Source organism: Primulina huaijiensis, chromosome 18 (assembly GCF_012295235.1).
Source record: "Primulina huaijiensis isolate GDHJ02 chromosome 18, ASM1229523v2, whole genome shotgun sequence".
Taxonomy (NCBI): Eukaryota; Viridiplantae; Streptophyta; class Magnoliopsida; order Lamiales; family Gesneriaceae; genus Primulina; species Primulina huaijiensis.
The window spans coordinates 12,208,140-12,217,351 of NC_133323.1; the positions used below are offsets into that span (position 1 = coordinate 12,208,140).

A 9,212-nucleotide genomic window follows, 5' to 3' on the forward strand; every position below is an offset into this window, starting at 1 on the left:
AAGGTCCTTTTATTTTTTAGTCTACTCATTTGATTCAGATATAGTTCTGCCTGCCTGGTGAAAGGACCGGTTGTTGACGCAGTCGGTGCCAGTAGCAGGCATAGAAAGGTATCCTCATCCTCCAGTAAAACTATTCAAGTAACTTCGTTTGCGGAATACTCATTCGAATATCCAGGTGCGACATCTTTGGTCGATCAATCTCAAGTACGCAGGAACACTTTGATTGTGAGCAGCGTTATTTTTTATTTTCATAGGGGCAACCCACCCATTTTTTAGTTTTCAAGTGGCCTAGGTACCTGGATCTTCGATCCAATTCCTTTCTGCTGTTTAAGAATCCTTGCCCTCCCTTTCTGATTGTGAGCTTATGCCATTAGTAGTGTAGTTGCTATAGGCTTTACCAACTCTCCCGTTTTTTACTTCTCATTTCACCTGGGCGCTCTATTATGTTATTCATTCTCGATGCTTTGATTCGGCTCTTGGCCAAAACCTGAACTACGAGCATTGTTTCAACTTCTTTCATAGCTGAGTAACACGCCACGCCTAAGTACTTTCAAGTGTCGTTACGATTCAATCGAGTTAGAGGCTACATTACTCGTGAACCCTCTATTGCTAGAGCCGAAACTGGTTGGTGCTTTGTCGGGTCAAGGAAAAAAGCAGATTCTTAGTTAGCTGCTTTTTTTTAGCACACGAGGGTGGTCGTAGATCAGAAGTTATAAAGGAGTATCTATCGTCTCTCCTCTCCCGTTCTTCCCGGAAGTCAGTTACTTTGAAGGAAAATGGAGGACAGGGAATCTAAGGTTTCACTCCAATGAGTCAGATGTGACTTAGTCAAATTCAAAGAAAGTTCCAGTTCGGGCTATCGGTTGGCTTTGAAGTGAAAGAGTGGATTTCGAATCGGTCCGCTTTGGCTCATGATCTTGAGCTCGCTTTTCTTGGCCTCAGGCTTGGCTTCTTCTTGGAGTGCTTGCCTTTTCAATACTTTAGGCTCTTGCCCTTGGCTTGGTCTCGACTCCCACTGGCTAAGTACTTTCCATCTAGCAGGCTAGCTGCCTGTTCCGCCCCTCAGTCTTGGACATTTTGGCGTAGGTTGGAGCCCCTTCATGAAATCGAAGAGCCGGTCCTCTTCTGTCAAATCAAAAATGTCCAGGAAGAACCACGAAAGAAGGCCTTCACATACTTGCGTATGGGGCCTGTTTGCTACAGGCTCATCAACATGTCAGACCACAACTGGAGAGTAACCCTCCATTCTGCCTGAAACTCGTCCTATAAATAGATCTAATTGCACTTCACGCTCCAATTTTTTGACGAATAAGTTATTTTGAAGATAAATTAAGGATGGACGCGTTTAATAATTGAAAATGGTATCAACCCCCCGTTGCGTATTGGTACTTATCGAGTATAGAATAAACCTGCTTCTCTTTGTTCCTACGAATAGAATTGTTCAATTATTATGAACAGAATAGAATAAATATTAACCTAACGCTTCCCTTGTTACGAAATAATCCCTTGAACAAAGGAGGTCCATAGGATAGTCAAAGTATAGTCTTTTACAATGCAATAAAGTTATGCATGTCCGTTTTTCTTTGAGAAAGAGGTATTTTCCATGGGTTTGCATTGGTATCGTGTTCATAACGTTGTATAGAATGATCCCGGCCGGTTGCTTCCGTTCATATAATTCATACAGCTCTGGTTGCTGGTTGGGCGGGCTCGATGGCTCTGTATGAATTAGCAGTTTTTGATCCTTCTGACCCTGTTCTTGATCCAATGTGGAGACAGGGTATGTTCGTTATAACCTTCATGACTCGTTTAGGAATAACCAACTCATGGGGAGGTTGGAGTATCACAGGAGGGACTGTAACGAACCCGGGGATTTGGAGTTACGAAGGTGTGGCAGGTGCACATATTGTATTTTCTGGCTTATGCTTTTTGGCAGCTATCTGGCATTGGGTTTATTGGGATCTAGAAATATTTTGTGATGAACGTACAGGAAAACCTTCTTTGGATTTGCCCAAGATCTTTGGAATTCATTTATTTCTATCCGGGGTGGCTTGCTTTGCTTTTGGTGCATTTCATGTAACAGGTTTGTATGGTCCTGGAATATGGGTGTCCGATCCTTATGGACTAACGGAAAAAGTACAACCTGTAAATCCATCCTGGGGCGTGGAAGGTTTTGATCCTTTTGTTCCGGGAGGAATAGCTTCTCATCATATTGCAGCGGGTACATTGGGAATATTAGCGGTTCTATTCCATCTTAGTGTCCGACCACCGCAACGTCTATATAAAGGATTGCGTATGGTAATTATTGAAACCGTACTCTCCAGTAGTATCGCGGCTGTCTTTTTTGCAGCTTTTGTTGTTGCTGGAACTATGTGGTATGGTTCAGCAACTACCCCTGTCGAATTATTTGGTCCCACTCGTTATCAATGGAATCAGGGGTACTTCCAGCAAGAGATATATCGAAGAGTTAGTGCTGGGCTAGCAGAAAAGAAAAGTTTATCTGAAGCCTGGTCTAAAATTCCTGAAAAATTAGCCTTTTATGATTATATCTGTAATGCCCAAGATGTTATTAATGTGATCAGACCTTACTTAATTGACAGAATTAAGATAGTAGGAACTCACATGGCGAAGCCCGGAGTCGGTATAACACAAGACCAAAAGTTTGTACAGAACCTTTGGTGCTCGAGCGGTAGAAAATGACCGCCCGAGCGCCGACTGAAATTCAAGAAGAATGTGCCACTTTTCTTTATCATGCAAGTTGATATATATATAAACGTTTTTTCCTCAGAATTCAGCAACAAAACGAGAAAGGGTCAGAAGAATTGTATACGCCTTTTATTTGAGGAAATTGAAGTTTACGAAAGATCCGCCCGTCAGAATTTGAATCCGACTTCAGTATCGTGTTTCTATCGACGGGAGCTTCAACTAGACGTAAGTTTATGGAATTTTGATGTGGTTTGAAATTATGGTATTGTCAGAATCGGATAGGATTGATATCTGATGTTCTTGAGATATTAGACATCGTAGAACCGAGAACAGATTGAAGAACAGATTGTTTATACATTTGTTATGATTTTTCAGAGATGGAATTGAGATTATTCAGATTTCTGAGATTATGGATTATATGGGATATTGGTTATGATTTGTAATTGATATATATTGTTGTCTGAGTTGACGGGGATATCAAGACTATACTGTTATGCCGTCGAAACAGAATTAGATTGAGTATTGATTAGAATGAGTATTGATATGAGTTGTATATTTATATTGTTCCTATTCGACACGTCATTTCAGATTGGTATTGACAGCTTCGAATTCAGGACTTCGACTTCGTCAGAACTACGACAAGAAAGGTATAAATCAATGTTAACCGGGAGATCGACTTGGGTCAGACTAGACTTGAGTTTCCATAAATCACATACTTGTATGTTATTTGTTTCATACCTTTATATTGTTTGAATGAGTATGCTTGGTGTATTGATTTATAGAAAAGCAGAGAATAGCAGATAGCTATTGAGTGAGAGTCACTGACAGAGGTGCCAGATTCTAACAGAGTAGTCACTGGCCCATTGCACATTGTCAGAATAGGCATTGGCGGATATGCTAAGTTTATGGCGGATATGCCGAGACACTGGATATTTGATTTGTATCGATGTTGCGTAGTAGTGGATCGATTCCTATCGCTGAGATTCGATATATGTGTTAATGTCCGGAACCGAGATCCCGAGAATAGAGATGAGTCGAGTCTGAAATGACGAGTCAAAGAGGTTTATCTGTATTCACTAATGTGACATAAATTATGATTCATGTTCTTTGATACACGGTTTATGCTTTTACATATGATTTTATGTATTGTATTGATTCATTGTTTATACTGGGATTTTATTCTCACCGGAGTTATCCGGCTGTTGTCGTGTTTGTTTGTGTGCATGACACCAGGTGGGACAGGATCAGGGTCAAGAAGAGGATGAGAGAAAGGACAAGTTAGCGTGGTGATCCGGATCAGAAGTAGTTAGATTTCAGCACTTGATATATAGTAGTTGAACCCTAGTTTCGTTTGTTGTATGCTGTACAACACTTGTACTTCTATACTGATGTGTATACTAGACTGATTCCATTGCGTTCCGCATTAAAAAAAAAAAATTTAGACCCTGTTTATCTTAATTGCTTGAATTATTCCCAAGGAATGATTAAGAAATAAATTAACGTCCGGGGCCCCACAATAGCGGCAATAATCCGGGAAAAGGAGGGTTATTCAGGGCAGGTTCAATGGATAACGGAGATGGAATAGCAGTTGGATGGTTAGGACACCCTATCTTTCGAGATAAAGAGGGGCGAAAACTTGAACTACGTATATACATATTTTTAAACTACGTATATACATAAGAAAGTCACACTCCAACCATGAGAGGAACCCAGCATCTTGTGATACGTTCATCTTGTGATACATTCATCTGCTGGAGACATGCAAGACTAGTAGACCTATACAAATACTAGAGTTTAGCATTTACAGATCTCTTTCGTTATCCTATTATATGGGTTATTCCCCGTACAAAAAAGATTGAAAGCTATTGAATTTAGAAAAGGTTCAAGATCTATACCGACATAGGGAGCTATGGTGGTAACTTTTCTCCAAGAGTTTGGAGCAAGAAAGCCCCCTAAAGGATGGAATATTCCAAATCATGAATGGAGTGACTCCGATGATGATTGGGACTTCCAATCTGAACAACACCGATGGTTCTCATATTCAGTCTCAGGGAATATGGGGAGTGCAGCATCTGACGGCAGGACCTCTGAAGTTGATGAATTTTTTGAAGGTAGAGTCTAGTCTTATCATGCCAGATGGTTCAGATTTCTGAAGAAAGGGGAGCTTTTCCTTTGATCTTGGTTTGGTCATCTAACTTGCAAGCCTGTTGGGAACATGTTTTGCCTTTGTCATCGGACCTTGGTTTTAGGAAATTCTTTGGAATGTTTTTGATAATCTTCTAATTTATGGTTGACAGCTTCATTCCGAATGTTTCGAATCGATGTTCCATAATAAGGGAATTTCCGTCAGAATGTCTACTTTTTACGCTAGGACTTTGAGCTGAAAGTACTTTCGCAGAAGTGATGCTTCAATGTGTCTTAAGGTGGACAAAACGACTTCTTCATAGTTTGGTTTCTGAAGGACCCTCCTAATCTCCTCGGGGAAGTATTTTTGTAGGGAGACTGACTAATGCCTGTTCTTTCTGGATGTAGCCATACAAGGAATCTATGTATTCTTCCAAGGAGGATTTTTTATACGGAAGAATGGCTTATTAGATTATGTCCGAGGTATTTATACCCTAATTTATTCTTGAATGATCCGCTACATCTTGTCCCATTGCCCTTTTAGGATAGAAGAACTCTCTCTACTCTATTTGAGTTTCATAGTTGGTGGGAACGTCCTTTCTACCCATGTCTTGTCAGTATAGTATGGCTTTTTCCTGGAAATTTCTCTCATGGGCTTTTCTTTTCGAAGCTAGAATGTTGAAAGCCCGTAATCGATTGGCAAAGCTACTTCTTTTCCGAGAGATTGAAGCGAAGTTGTACTTAAAAGCCTCGAGGGCTCTATCAAGGAGAGCGAACAAAGTCGGAGTATCTATTAACAGATATAGGATGTGTGAACTTAATAGTGAGGACTTACTTTATTCCAATTGGAAATATTCTCCAAGGTTGCTTGCTTACTTTACTACTTCGAAGAATGAAAGCAAAAGCATAGAGACTAGTTAACTCATAACATTTATATAAAATATATAGAATCTCTCTCCAAATGAATAGGTAATTTAGTTTAGTTCTAGCTAAATTCGTAGGGCATAGACCAGATTCTCTTTTTTCAGCAGTAGCAATTTTAGTCATCATTCTCATAGGAGTGGAATGAGGGGGTCTTAGCCGACATATGCCTACTCAACTCTCCACGAAAGTTGGCTACACTTAACTATGTCAAACTCAAAAGAGAAGACGCTTCCGCACTACCCCATCAGTCCCATTCTTGAGTGAGCTACCCCTCTTCTTCGTTTTGCTTTTCTGTCCAAGACTCTTTCTGGGCGGAATGAATTCTGCTGGTATTTAAGACAACGATCCTAAGCAGTTGGAGATGCCAAATGCGCCTGCCCAGTCTCATCTCGAAGACAGAGACCTGTTTTGGAAAGGAAGCCCTACCCGCTCCAGTCCCTCATCCCATCTCCGAAGAAAGGGCCAATACCAGCAGGAACTAGACTGCCTAGCTGATAGGTTAGCTCGCTCCATCAGGTATCAGATATACGTCTCAGCTATAGGAAATACCATCGGTGAGGAGGGGGAAGATACTGCAAGGATTCTGAAGACGAAGAAGCTTGCATGTCTATCGGAGAGATTAGTTTGTTGACCTGCTATTGGAGGCCGGTCGTAAAGCTGGTTCGCAGGCAACGGCAGCTCGTGGGTCTGTGTTAAACGATGGAGACCCGTGTAAACTTAGGTCTAACGATCTTCCTGGTCCTTCGGGTTGAGGAAGCTATCCTAGTTGCGACCCCGGTCGAAACCCCAGGCCTTAGCCAGAACATGATCTAATTGGTGAAGGAGGTACCAAAGACAAACCCAGGTTCGTCGAGAAGCGAAGGAAGACTTGAACTGTGCTTAACACATGCAAGTTCATTCAACTGGATTCCGACCCATAAGGCCTTCTGAAAGGAAGCTATGGCTCGTTAAGCTTAAGCGGAGAAATACCGTATTTTCATGTCTCGAAAAGAGCGTCTTTTCGGCATCTCCTTCTGCCCTGCTGTGAGTACTACCATCGATTATGAACATCCTCACACATTTGAAAGAGGATCCTCTTGTTCTACCCTGTTCCCTGTATTCACGCTATGCTTCCTCCCTCCCTCCAACTCGAGTACTCTGTCCAAGATCCGAGGTAGCTCCTTTTGTTCAACCACAAGGATCATGCTAAATGGGGATAGGGTCCGTCAGCTGGCGCACAAATCCTAAGAACTCGTGGACTTATCAGTATCATTCAATTAGAGTGATTAGTCTTTCCTCTCGTTATACCTTCTTTTTAATCCTGTCAGACTGTGAGTTTTTCCTTGCTCTGTACACTTTCGAACGCTTCAAACCGGGGCTGGGCGTAGAAGGACTCATCCCTGGAAAGGAAAGAAGAAATTATACATAGGGTACTGGCTAGAGGGGGGACAGCTTACTCGTAGCTAAGGGTGTGCTCCTAGTTGTTCCCAATTAATGATATTTATTGAATTGCCTTAGTTTTTCAGTGGGTTGGCGAAGACGTGCTCGGAACCAATACTCGAAACTCAGACAGACCACCGATCCCTGATCGTTTACGTTATGGGGAGGCGCTTTCGCCCAATCTCTTGCCTTTTCGAGGGCACTGCCCACTTTCTGAGTCATGTGTCATGAGCACGGTGGACTGAATGGAGGAACATGAAACCAAGCTCCCTGCATACCATCTGGATTCCTTATTCTCTTGGGACTTTCTAGTTAGACTTTCGGATTGGAAATAGGGATTTTAGGCAAAAGAGTCCATACCTCTCTCTACTTTAGGATGTTCCGTGGAGACCTCGAATCCTTCATAGTACTGCCTAAGGAATTCTTTCCTACACATTAAAAAGTATCTTTTCCTACCAGTCCCGGCCCCCAACTCTACAAAAGAAGAACACAGGTCGAGAAGAAGGCTCGGAGGCAACATCCAGAAGGATAGGTTGTTGAGCCTAAGGAATGCCATATCGGGGGAGCCTATTAGGATGGGGATGAAGCAGGTTCCAAACTAAGGCAATAGTATGGAAAACTACCATTACTTGGACTGCTTTAGCTCACTACTGGAACTAAGTAAAGACTGTATTAAATGTATTTCAACCAAACTGTTCTATTCCACAAGAGTGGAATGTTACTTAGCTCTGAATCAGACTTACCCGATCCCTCAGATGCTGCTTCTACTATCACTGAGTAATTTTGTAACGCTCTGACCCGATTTTAATAAAATAGCAGCGGAAATTAAAATTTTCTTTGAAGGGAGGAATGATTTAAAATACATTACAATATATAAACAAAAGTTAATACACGATCAATCAAATGAGGCAACAAAATACAAAACATCATTTTTGTGATCCTGTCAAAATACTTGCAAAATAGTCTTCTTCCTTCCCTCTCTTATGCATATGACCCCGGCTCCAATCAACGTCCCGGCCCGTCACTCTTATCTGCATCACATGAATAACTGAAATGAGTATGAAACTCAGCAAGTGGAACTCTTACATAGCAATGTACATATACCATACTCTGTAAAACGTGGCTTTGAAAACATTAAAATACCATCAACTCTGAAACACGAATATCATAGAATGAATAACAATAACGATGGTATTTCTCTTTTCTCTGTTGGATTGATATCTATATAGTATCTCTGTCTCTGTGCCTCTATCCCATCGATATGAATCGATAACTCTGAGGGATATAAGCCTATGGTCGTTGATCAACTTATTGCATGCAATCTCTGACTATGTATCTATCAATCCAATAAAACATTTGAATTCTCTCTTTGGCATTAAAACAAACACTTTGAAGACTATCTTTTCTCTTGTATTCCCTTTGACATGGTTGAGACATAAAATGCCTCTAATATACAACAAGGTGTATTAATACATAGCATGAATCAAATGGAAGGGAATAACACTTTAAAACCATTGAAACACAATACATATATTATCATGTGAGCACAAGAAATGAAATTCCACTTACAACACTTGCAACACTTGGTTCTAAACTCTTGGTACAAAACCTACAACAATAAACCATGAATAGAACCATCAACAACTCAATAATCCAACAACCATACCATAGAATCCATAAAATCAACACAATCACAATCTCCATAATTTCCCCCAACATCAAAATCCAACAATAACTAACCCATAAGCTTACCTTAGCTCCTTGAACCCAAAATGAACTTGATCTCACTTCAAAATTCCAACAAGAAGCTTGAATCAAAGGAACAATTGAAGGAAATAAGAACCCTAGCTCTTCCTTGGAGTGAAGAATCGAGAAGTGAGGAGAGAAATGAGGGAAAAGTGAACCAACTCATGTATTTAAGCACTTAAATCCAAAAACACGACTTTACTGTTCACGGACCGCGGGTGTGCTACATTTTGGAGTGCGGGTGCACTCTGGTCACCGCGGGTGCACTGAACAATAGAGTGCGGGTGCACTCTGGT

General features: G+C 41.1%; 1 pseudogene; it reads left to right on the plus strand.

The window, feature by feature from the left end:
- The first annotated feature begins 1,603 nt into the window (after window positions 1-1,603).
- On the plus strand, window positions 1,604-5,748 carry LOC140963936 (photosystem II CP47 reaction center protein-like; annotated as a pseudogene).
- The last annotated feature ends 3,464 nt before the right edge of the window (window positions 5,749-9,212 follow it).